This window comes from Saccopteryx leptura, chromosome 2, assembly GCF_036850995.1.
Source record: "Saccopteryx leptura isolate mSacLep1 chromosome 2, mSacLep1_pri_phased_curated, whole genome shotgun sequence".
Taxonomy (NCBI): domain Eukaryota; kingdom Metazoa; phylum Chordata; class Mammalia; order Chiroptera; family Emballonuridae; genus Saccopteryx; species Saccopteryx leptura.
This window is the reverse complement of record NC_089504.1, coordinates 170,212,927-170,224,321: the sequence shown is the minus strand read 5'-3', so window position 1 is coordinate 170,224,321 and position 11,395 is coordinate 170,212,927. Positions and strand designations below refer to the sequence as shown.

The 11,395-nt window shown below is 44.5% G+C and overlaps 1 long non-coding RNA gene across 2 annotated transcripts; it reads right to left on the bottom strand.

The window, feature by feature from the left end:
- Positions 1–7,761: 7,761 nt before the first annotated feature.
- Positions 7,762–11,325, bottom strand: LOC136395119 (uncharacterized). Of its 2 annotated transcripts, XR_010749273.1 has the most exons (6): positions 11,102–11,325; positions 10,503–10,548; positions 9,984–10,213; positions 8,949–9,020; positions 8,530–8,645; positions 7,762–8,426 (listed from the first exon to the last, which is right to left on the bottom strand). It is a non-coding gene; the product is annotated as an uncharacterized lncRNA (long non-coding RNA). The 2 variants fall into 2 exon arrangements; XR_010749272.1 differs by lacking the exon at positions 8,530–8,645.
- Between the last annotated feature and the right edge of the window lie 70 nt (positions 11,326–11,395).

The following is an 11,395-nucleotide window of genomic DNA, read 5'->3' as shown; positions in this document are numbered from 1 at the left end:
TCTGATGGACATTATCTGGCTAGAAAATATTCCTTAAAAAAAAATAGAATCTTTAGGCCTGACCTGTGGTGGCGCAGTGGATAAAGCGTTGACCTGGAAATGCTGAGGTTGCTGATTCGAAACTCTGGGCTTGCCTGGTCAAGGCACATATGGGAGTTGATTCTTCCAGCTCCTCCCCCCTTCTCTCTCTCTGTCTCCTCTCTCTCTCTCTCTCTGTCTCTCTCTCTCCTCTCTAAAAATGAATTTAAAAAAATAGAATCTTTAAAAAATACTGTCACATCTTGGTCCCCTACATTGTTCAGTCTAGTCATTTAAATTATACAGCTGACGGCCATGCTATGTAGGCAACAACCTATGAATGAGTTAATAATTAAGTGTGGGAGTCCTAAGAGGGGGGCTTGTGCCCCTGCCTGATGGGGCGGTAGCCATAAGTGCATGTTGACTCTACATCAGTGGCCCCCAACCCCCAGGCCGCGGACTGGTACTGGTCTGTGGGCCATTTAGTACCAGTCCGCAGAGAAAGAATAAATAACTTACATTATTTCCGTTTTATTTATATTTAAGTCTGAACGATGCTTTATTTTTAAAAAATGACCAGATTCCCTTTGTTACATCCGCTAAGACCTACTCTTGACGTTTGTCTCGGTCACGTGATACATTTATCCGTTCCACCCTAAAGGCCGGTCCTTGAAAATATTTTCTGACATTAAACCAGTCTGTGCCCCAAAAAAGGTTGGAGGCCACTGCTCTACATGATGCTCTATAGCTTCACTTCCCAACATCCTTCCAATAAACTCCCAAACATAGCTTGTTTTTAAAAAGCCAACTTGAAATAGGTCTATAGTCTTGGCTGAGCACTTATTCTTTGTTTTGTTGTGTTTACTTCTCCCTGAAGACATCATTAAATTTCCACTAAGGGCCATTTGGACACAAAAATACAGGTGAGCTATTAGAATTCTGCTTTAGTTTGAAAAATCCTCCCCATAAGGAAACTGATGGTTGATGGGATGCTTTGAAGGAGTTGTTTAGGCTTTGAGTTGGTGTTTGAAGTAAGAAACTACTCATCTGTCTTTCACCCTGAGGATTTATTCCTAAATGTCTCACATCCAAGAAACAGTAGTCCAAGTACTGCCTGAACAATCACCCCCATGGCTGGGTGAGGGTGAAGCTGGACACCTAGGGCTTAGGCCATATTCGGGGTGAATATAACTGAATATGGATTCTTCTCTTGCAATGTGGTTGTTCTATGTCAGGTGTTCCCAGCAGGGTTCTGCCTTCTCCCTACAGGGAGCAGAGTGAGTGAGACTGCAAGCTCTATGCCTTGCCTTGAGGAGCAGCAGTTGTTCTGGATTGCTAGTTCTGGGAATGCTCTGGACCTTAGTTTCATCTTTCTTCACCATTATCTCCCCTCTGCACCTCACAAGAACATCCCAGCTGGCAACCCTGTTTCCACATTCCCTATGGCATAGACTTGTGCTACAGAGTAGGGTAACCACAAGCCACATGAGGCTATTAAGGACTTGAAATGTGACTATTCTGAAAAGGAGCAGTAAGATAAAATATACAACAGATTTCAAAGATTTAATATAAAATATTATATAAATTATCTCAATAATTTTTATATTGATTACATGTACTATTAATAATTTAGCTATGTTAGGTTAAATTAAACATTAAAATTATTTTCATCTGTTTCTTTTTACTTCTTAATGTGGCTACTAGAAAACTTTAAATTGCACTTACAACTCGCATTGTGGCTCACATTGTATTTGTGCTGGACAGAGCTGCTTGGACCTCACGCAGCACCAAGAATGATCCTTTGAGAATCATGACTCCTCTACACAAAATTCCCCAATGGCTTTACACCTCAGTCAGAGGTAAATAAAAGATCTTAGTTGTGGCCTATAAGGTCTGTGATTATCATAGACGATCCCAGCTACCCCTATGACTCTCACCCTATCACTTCTCCCTTTGTCACTCCATTCAGGGCTCACTGGCCTCCTTGCTACTTGCTGAACACACCAACCAAGCTCCTACCCCAGGGCCTTTGCATGTATTTTTCCCTCTGCTTAGAATCTGTCCCCCAGATATCTGTATCATCTCTCAGTTTCTTTAGGTCTCTGTTCATTTGTCATCACCGTATTTAAAAAAGGATCCCATGCACACTCGTGCACAGGTACACACACACACAGTCCCCTGTACCACGCTCCTTCCTTACTCTGCTTTAGTTTTCTTCATAGTTCTTACCACAGGCTGTCATTTAGGGGGAGTCTCCTTCTATTAAAATGTAAACTCCATGAGGGCAAGGATTTTTGTGTATTGTTTACTGCAGAAAACCAAGGGCTTAGCTGAAGGCCTGGCATGTCAGAGACACTTGGTGAATGTTTGTTGAGTGAATGAGTGCCAAAGTGGTGAATGTGTGTGGATCCAGGAGAAACAAGGCCAAGGGCCCCTCAGGTTGGCCACTGGCCTAAGAAAATGATCCCCTCCACCACCAAAGAACTCACCTCCCCATGAGGCACAGCCTTATGGCTACAGGGGCCCTTGTCTGACTTTGTTCTTTATAGAAATGCAAAAAGGTGACTACTGCAAGGCAGGGCCTGGGGATGCAGGTGCCATCCAAATATTATCAATGCTAACACAGCTCACAAGTCTTTTTGTGTGAATCCTTTTTCTGCCTCCCTTTGTCCCTCCTGCCTCTTCCCTCCCTCCCTTCCTAGCATAGCTAAAACAGAATACAGTGTTTTAAAATTCTTGGGTAAAATCAGGCCCTGGCCGGTTGGCTCAGCAGTAGAGCATCGGCCTGGCGTGCGGGGGTCCCGGGTTCAATTCCCGGCCAGGGCACATAGGCCCATTTGCTTCTCCAACCCCCCCTCCTTCCTCTCTGTCTCTCTCTTCCCCTCCCGCAGCTGAGGCTCCATTGGAGCAAAGATGGCCCGGGCGCTGGGGATGGCTCCTTGGCCTCTGCCCCAGGCGCTAGAGTGGCTCTGGTCGCGGCGGAGCAACGCCCGGGAGGGGCAGAGCATCGCCCCCTGGTGGGCAGAGCGTCGCCCCTGGTGGGCATGTCGGGTGGATCCCGGTCAGGCGCATGCGGGAGTCTGTCTGACTGTCTCTCCCCGTTTCCAGCTTCAGAAAAATACAAAAAAAAAAAAAAAAATTCTTGGGTAAAATCAAAAGAAAACCATGAAATACAAACAGCATAAAATCAGTCATTGCTGTACTTGGGCAGTGGCCCACAATGACTAGAGTCACATCACAGGTTGATTAAATTTTCAGGAGCAAGGCCTGGCTTCCTCCAGCTTGAATTCCCATCTGTCTTTGTCACGTGTGCTCTGGATGGCCTTCATCCCCCATTCCCCAGTGTAGTCCTGATCTTTCACTTCAATTCCAGGAGAAACTAGAGTGTCCCACCTGTCTTGTTACATACCCTTGCTTTCTGAACATAGCGAGCTCCCAGTTTAGTCACTCTAAATACATGAACCCCCAGCCCTTCCAGGCAGCACCCCCCCCCCCGGGCTTTCAGATTCATCCCCACAGCTGTTCCCACTCCTGCTGGACTTAGGGCAGCCTCTCTGGGAAGATCTAACAGCTTGGGCTAGCTCAACTAATAGGGAAATACAGTATCCCAGGGCAGGAGAGTCTCTTAGAACAGCCTTGCCCCCCAGAGCAGCCTGCAGACCCATTCTCCTTCCCCCTGGGAGGGTTAGGATCTGCTGGGTGTGAGGTCAGACAGGAGCTCTGTCCTTGGCAACACTTCTGAAGCCTCACCAGACACTAACCTGTGCCTCTAATGGAACAAAAATGCTCGTATTCTTTGGCACTTACTGTTAGGGATTGGCGGCTTAGGCCGTGTTTGAAGAAAGAGGAGCTACTTAAAAGCACTGTATTGTCTCCTCGGATTGCCTGTGCCCACACTCACACCCACTGGCTCTCTCTCCCAGCCTGCCAGCCAGTGCCCTAAGCCCTTGCCCTCCCCTTTGATCAAGAGAAGACTCCTGTATTTAACAACTGGCTGGCCGCTTGCTTACCAGTGTTCTTTGGGAAATAAGCTAATCCAGCAGAGCCCCTCTCATTTGTAAAATGAGGATGGGATAGAAGGGACCTATCTCAGAGGGACCCTGAGAGGTTTTCTGGAAAACATGCGTGCTGCCCAGGGGCTCTCCTCTTCCCAGTGGAAGTGCTGTGCCCGCTGCAGCTGCAGGACCTGACGCTGCCACACAAGTGAAGGCCCACGGCAGGAAGAGAGCCAACAGGAAGCGGAGCTCAGCTGAGACATGAACTGGGAAAGGGGGCAAGTCCTGGTGAGCCCACGGGAGGCCCAGATATGGGCCTATACCAGAGATATGGCTAAACCTATACCAGAGACACCCCAAAGCTTCCAAGTTCTGTGAATCAATAAACTCCATTTTTTTGTTATTTGTTGTTAGTTTTTATTGTTGCCTGCAAATGCAAACACCTAAACTAAAATACTGCTTTGCTGTGACGATGGCTCTTCATTTTGGCAGGTTTGTATAAGATTTTCATGAGTCTCTGGCTCCCCTGGGTGGCAGAATAAATTCAAGTTTCTATGATTCTTGCTTTCTGCATAAGCAATCTCATTTCTACAGTTCAGTGACACAACTGCTCTGGTGTCTGACACACTGGCTTTACTCTTAGCCCACAAATGCTTGGATAGAGACTTCTTTTTTGTGGTCCACTTATCTCCCGGCTGTGGTGGTGCTGCCTGCAGGAAGCCGGGTGAATGACCTCACTGGTCCTGTTTGGGGTGGCCCTTGGCTTTGGGTCAATGGTATAACAAGTGGTCCATGCCAGGGGGGCAGCGGGTCACCCTCCTTTAGAAGCATCTAGGACACAAAACACCATTTTGAAATTGTTGAGATTTTGCCAATCAAATGTGCAAACCAGCCCAGAGTTCACGATGTTTAAAAGGCCTGGGCCCGTGAACAGGCCTCATCTGGATAACTCCAAATGAGGAAGGTGCAAAATTGAAAAAAAATTCAGGCTGAAATTTGTTAAGGACATGTTTCTAAACAAAAGGTTTGGCTATACTGATTTTATCGTAATCTGTTTTCTGGAGAGCCATTACTATTGTAACATCAACAAGGTCCCTGAAACCCTTACCAGCCTTTTAGTTCTCAGATACCATCTGGAAAGACATCCTTAGTAATGGACACTCTGTTGTGCTCATGTTTTTACATAACTGTTCCTCATTCCTGACCATGACCCTTGTTGCTTTCCAGAAACACTAAGTGGCTCAGCCTCATGGGCCGGTCCATCTTCTTTGTATTTGCCTCCTCTGAGAGGGAAACAGAGGCCCCTTCCTCCAGCCCTCACCTCAGCTCAGCGGTCTGCTACACATCCCTGGCCCAGGCTGAACTGCGTGTCCTGCTTCTGCTTGCAATACTGTTCCATGCACAGTGCTGCCTTACCATGATTACATGGCATCACTATTTGTCAATGGGAGTCCCTGATTAGATTGAGATGTTTGAGGTGTGGTCTTTATCACTTTATTTCTTTAAACCAAGTGCTTTCTAGCACAGGGCTTAGCCCAAAGTTTATTAAATGAATATATACATTAGAAGGACAGGAGAGGATAAAATAGCACTTGTCATCAGATGCCTTATAGCAGTGTGGTGAGGACTTCCCAAGACAGCACCAGTAAATGTCCAGGAGGCACCCTTAGCACAAAGTGGCCAGGAACGTCAACTCAATGATGGAGGACTCACATTCCGAAGGTGCAAATGCTGCAAGGGCATATGCAGCTGCCCAGTCACACAGGTGCAATGAGAGCTGAGGTGTGTGAAGAGCTCTCTCTCATCCCTAAGCTCTGGGCTTCCCCTGAACTCCCTGGGGCCCTTTGCTTACACCTCCCAGTACCACTCATCCCAGCAGGTGGGCAAACATTGTTCGTTGTTGTTGTTAATAATCTTTGAATCAACTGTAATACTTTTACAGAAATACTTTGTGGAATTCTACAAGAGGAATTCCACAAATATTTGTTGGATGAACGGATCAATGCCTGGACTTGGGGAAACTTCCACTGCTCAACACAGGCCGGGCTGGTGCGGTTCTGTATTATTCCCTTGGAGGGGCTGATATCAGATCCATTAGGCAGAAACATAGTGTTATAAAATAACATTGAAGAAAGGGTTTAAAGAACAATGTAACAGAAATAAAGGTAAAGAAAATAAAGCCAGGTTAATCTTTCCAGGGCAGTGACAAAGTAAACATCTCCAAAATACATAGCCTTAGGAATCTTTCACAAGTATGTATTTTTACCTTCCTGCTAAAATTGGATTCTCTGATTTTGAATTATCTGTCAAGATATTAACATGTATTGGTCTAATTTTTTTTTTAATCTGTGGACTGTTGATTATCTAAACAGCACTCAGTCAAGTAAACAGGGCCATGTTGTCTTACTGGGAGAGGTTTACATAGGAATGAAGGTAACTGGCAGTATCCCAGGTGACTAGATCAGTCAAGGAGGTAACTGAACTGCTCTTGCCCATGCTCCTTGTGCGTGGCAGGTGCTTTCCTTGTGTTATATTATTTAATTGGTCTACATTCTACTACAGTGTGGTGGGACTTCCGATCCACATTTTATAGGTAAGATTTCAGAGATGTTATCTTGTTGCGGAAGGCTGCAATGCCAGGCGTGACACCCAAACCCTTCTGACTCCCGACAGTCTCTAGCATATAGTCTGTATCTCTCACTACCCCAGCACTGCAGCCTGCGGGCTGGTCCTGCACCTGGCCGGGGCCATCACCATATCCCCAGGGCAGACTGTTCCTATCCATCATAGGTGAAGCCAGGGCTACTCTGTATGAGCCAAGTGCACAGTGGACTAGTTAGAAAAATAATTCAAGCTGAGGCTAATGAATATTTTCATTATGTAACTGGCAAGGATGCACTTAGAAACACAAAGCTTTGGTCATATTGGCTTTATTTTAGCACGACTAAAGTCCTGGAGACCCACTGCTATTGAAAAAAGTTAACATGGTCCTTGGAACCTTCCTTGGAAACAGACCAAGGCTCCTCAATACTACAGAACCCCCATCCCTGCCAAGCAACCCCACAACCTATTAGACACACTTTACTCTGCCCCAGGAAGAATTGTGATTCTGTTCAAGGACAAAGGTGACCCTCAAGGACATGTCATAGGTCATAGTGGTTAGAGTGGGGTTTCCTGTACTCTCAAGAATCAGAAAAGGTCTGTTCTTCCATCATCCCCCCCAAGGGTAATGAGCCTAGATTATACTCCCTTCTCCCTAGATGTCCTCACTACCCTGGAAGAATAAGGCAGACCAGTGCAGGACACCAGGGAACAGTCTGTCGTGGTTAGTTCTAGGCATCAGGGGCACCTTTACATTGCTGGGCAGCTAGCTGATGCTGTAGCACTGCAGGGCTCTCTGGCCAGTTAGGCTGCTCAGCCCTGGGAAGGCCAAAGAAAGTCAGATAGGGACAGAACATGTATATACTGCTTAAGCACCTTGGCATAGGGAGCAGTGGATTTGCATTCTGGGACACTGAGGAGATACATTCAACAATGAATGAGGAAGCTTGAGTCAGGCAGAGAAAGGCAGGTCTGAAACTCAGGACAGACATTCCTCTTTCTCTTGGGCTGACCCTGTTCCCTCCTTTCACAAAGGAGAAGAGTTTATCTTGTTCTATTGTCAAAAAGTAACCAGGGTTGCTAAATGGTGACCTTCTCAGAAGAGAGCCTTTGCAAGCATAAAATGGCATAACATATTTGTGGAATACAGAAGATTTTATTTTGTATTTTTCCGAAGTGAGAAGTAGGGAAAGACAGACTCCCGCATGTGCCCGACCAGGATCCACCCGGCATGCCCACCAGGGGGCGATGCTCTGCCCCTCTGGGGTGTTGCTCCATTGCGGCCGGAGACATTCTAGCACTGGAGGCAGAGGCCATGGAGCCGTTCTCAGCACCCAGGCCAACTTTGCTCCAATGGAGCCTTGCTGCAGGAGGGGAAGAGACAGAAGAGAGGAGGACAGGCAGAGAAGCAGATGGGCGCTTCTCCTGTGTGCCCTGGCTGGGAATCGAACCTGGGAGTTCCACAAGCCAGGCCGACGCTCTACAGCTGAGCCTACCAGCCAGGACCACAAAAGATTTTTTAATGAATGATACCCATTTACAAACTTCCTCAGGAAAAACAGGCTTGACATTTACAATTTAAATAGTTGGCTTCAGGGTCATTAATCAGCAATATCAGCTTCCTCACGGTCACTGCATTTTCCCCTCTCCCTGAGGTTGTAAGGTGTCTCCTCAAATGCTTTACTCACTCCTCCTAACATACCTTACTCCTTATGTCGGCAGATGTAGAAAGCAGTCAGAAGGCTTGAGCAATGGTTCTGGAGTGATTCATCATTCAGAAGCAGCAAGAAATATCCCTTTTCACTGTTTTTCCTTTATGTAGGATTAAATCAAACAACTTGAATTTGTATGACTCTTAGTTCTCACGTCTGTCTCTTTTCCACATCATTCAGTTATCTGCTATTAGACAAATGACCTCTGTGATTATATCCATCCTTGCCAAGGGTTGACTTTGTAAGCAGGTAGCCAGCTCTCTTAAACTTTCTAGAAGGATTTCACCTCACTGGCACACCTGAGGTAAGACGAGTCCAACTTGCCCAACAAAAATAAATCCTGAAAATGTTATTTATTCCACCACTCCCACCCTCCTCCATGGATCATTAAGTCATTGCAGTTCCAAGGACTAATGTGAGACCCAAGGATGACATTCATAATGTCAACATCACTAAAGCTCAGACATATCCTGGTTTCAGAATCCATTTGACATAAAAAAATATGCCAACCCTTTAGTGGTTGTCCCCACCCCTCTAAAATGAAGGCACCTCCTTTCAACAGGGTAATTCAAGTAGTCTGTATGAAAATGACTCATCCTTATGTATAAGGACTTTCATTTACCTGATTATAGTTCAGAATAGAGAAGTTACAGGACACTGACTCCTTTCCTTTTTCCCACATGTGTGGATGAAACTAAGAAAAGAAGACAAGAGAAATCTATTTCTGGCATATGAATTTTGTTTTCAGTGTGAAAAATCGGAATATTATATACGGCAACAATGGTCTTGGTTATCCAAATATTAAATTTCTTCCACTATAACAGAATTGTTAAGGTGGTCATAAATGTAAGAACTACTTAATAATTTTCAGTAACTGCAGGCATTCTGATTGTTAGTTCCTAAGTAAAAAAATTGAGACAAAGAAGTGATGAGTCATTGTCTGAAGAAAATAATTTATAATCATAAAAACATTTCTTAACCTCAGTCAAAATTAACTCCTTGGAATGGGCAGGGCACATCTTCACAATAGCAAGCCATGTGCTAAATAAGACATATGACCCCTCCCCACACTGATCACATGTAAGACAGGCTGGAGTTGTCTCATTCATAGCTACAATTACATCTTAGCCTCTATGGTTCAGGAATCAAACATTACTTTATCTCAAAAACATGTCCTAAAATTATGCCTTTTTCATGTCACTTAAGTTTACATAAAATCTTGTAGACATGTTAGCAGTGGTTCTCAATCAGAGGACTTTTTTTTTCTTTCTGCTACTGCACCTAGTGGGTAGAGGCCTGGGATACTGTTAAATACCCTACAGTGCACAGAACAATGGCCCACAAAAGAATTATCTGGTCTAATAGGTGAACAGTGCCAAAGATGAAAAACCCTGTATTAGAGGAAAACTGATAAATGTCTTTTTTCCAATGAGTTGATGATATGCTTTTATCATTCAACCACTCACCAAATATTTATTGAACATCTACAAAGCACTATGAAGAAGAACACCAAGATCACTGGTTTCCTGAACCACACAATTCAGAGGGGAAATAAGTAAATAAGATAATTGTAGGCTGTGGTATTTAACTGTAAAATAAATGGGTAACAACAGGGTGTAATCAGGAGGTGCATTAGATGATATGGTCAGGAACTTACCTTCCTGAGGAAATTAGAATGTTTTTTGACAGCAAAGAACAGAAACCCCTAATTCAAGTTGGCTTAATCAATAAGGAAATGTTTAAGTTCACATAACTTAAGTCCAGAGGAAGGGTTGGTCTCAGGACTGGCTTAAAACCTGGGCTCCAACTTCTACCCAACTCCAAATGCCAGCTTCCTCTTCAGGAAGGTAGTAAGGTATCTCATAACGATGGCCCCTACACATCCACCTGTTCCAATAAATAAATAAATAAATAAATAAGGCAGACTGATTAGATAAAAGGGGGTACAAAAATGTACATCTTAGCCTCCACAGCAATATGAGTTGAGATAGAAGTTCTGGCTTTTTCTTTAATTTACTACTATTATTACTACGATTTTAGGAATGCCTACTAACACACTGGATGATTTAGTTATATCTAATCCTTTCAAATTCCCAGCAACATGTGTATTATCATTTTACAGATGAGGAAACTGGGGCCCACAAAAGAATTTTAAGGTTACATAGCTATTACCTACCAGTGACATGTTTAGTGTTTTACATGTGTTTTCAATTACACGCACCCTGTGAAGTGGAAAACAGAAAGGTTTAGTAGTTTCTCAAGGTCACACAGCTGGCAAATTTATAAGTATATATAGTCAAAATCCAGGCCCCCTGAGGTCTAACTCCAGAAGGGCCTGTACTCTTACAAGCTGCACTCCTGAGTATATTACTATTGACCCAGGATTTAAATCTGATCCAAATGTCTGGCTTCAAAGACTAAGAACTATTCTTTTTCTCTTTTCTGCAAAAGTTTTCTCATATAAAATGTGGGAAGCAGACCAAAAAATTCTCAAAGTTCTATTTCTGTCCAAAAGTGCTATCATTCCGTGGATTTTAATATGGTTTTAATGCGCAAAAAGTGGTGAGGGTATTTTTGTAAGGCACAACAAAAATAATAATACCTAACTATATTTTTAAATTTAATAATACTTGATTAAGCAGCCTGTCTCAGTGCCAGCCCGTCCACCAGGAAAAAAAAAATTAGTATTTTATTACACGCGCGCACACACACACACACACACACACACACACAAAATTCTGCTGGCTGATGACCACGAGAACATGTAACACAAACCCAGTTCTTAGCATTCGCGGTTTAAACGGAAAATCCGGCTCCACAGTTCACCAGTTGCGGCGTTTCTAGACAACATCAGAAACGAATATGAAACCAACCCGCACTCACAGCGGTTCCAGAACGCGCGCAAAAACGCGAGAACCAGCTCTCGCGGAAGTTTCCCAAGACAAAGCCGAGTCCCAGCACGCACCGCGGCCGGGACTAAAAGTCCCATCATGCCAGGGGCACACCGACTGCCTGCAGGACTACATTTCCCGACACGCTCTCCAGACAACTAGCCGACCCCTCAGCGTC